Here is a 702-nt window from a genome sequence, read left to right as displayed (position 1 = left end):
CTGTTGTCTGCGTTTCTCCTCTTGCATTTGAACTCGGTGCATAATGTACAGAGAAGGGCTTGTTTCATGCACCATAGTTTCTAGCTTAGCTAAGCAGCATGGCCACAATTGCTCAGATATTTGAGGAGTTCCTAGGCTCTGGTTTTAAGGTTGATTGGAAGGACAAAAGCAAAGTCTTGCTGGTTCAAAACAAAAGGTTAAACTCTTCCAGGAGCTTGCTGCTTAGGGTGGCCAACCATATCTTAAATAAATAATAATATACTTTACTAGCTGTGCCCAGCCACGCGTTGCTGTGGCGAAGTCTGGTGGTATGGGAAATAAAGTATTGAGGAACTGGTGGTAGTTAAGGTAAAGGGTAAAGGTTTTCTCCTGACATTAAGTCCATTATAAATGGGTAATATAGCTATGTGGAAGGGCCTTGAGTCTACACTGCCATATAATCCAGTTAAAATCAGATAATCTGTATTTTATAGGCAGTGTGGAAGAGGCCTAAGTGAGACCGAACTTTGCCTGTCCCCTGGGCTGAGTGGGTTGCTAGGAGACCAAGTGGGCGGAGCTTAGCCTTCTAACTGGCAGCAATTGGATAAAAACAATTATTCCTCTCCCTCTAATTAGGACTTTATTTTTCTTTTCTTTTTGTTGTATCAACCTAGAGCCGTGAATGATGGGTTGTGCTGCCAAGTTTAGTGTTTCTGGGATGTG

This window comes from Anolis carolinensis, chromosome X, assembly GCF_035594765.1.
Source record: "Anolis carolinensis isolate JA03-04 chromosome X, rAnoCar3.1.pri, whole genome shotgun sequence".
Taxonomy (NCBI): Eukaryota; Metazoa; Chordata; class Lepidosauria; order Squamata; family Dactyloidae; genus Anolis; species Anolis carolinensis.
This window is presented reverse-complemented; position numbering follows the sequence as displayed.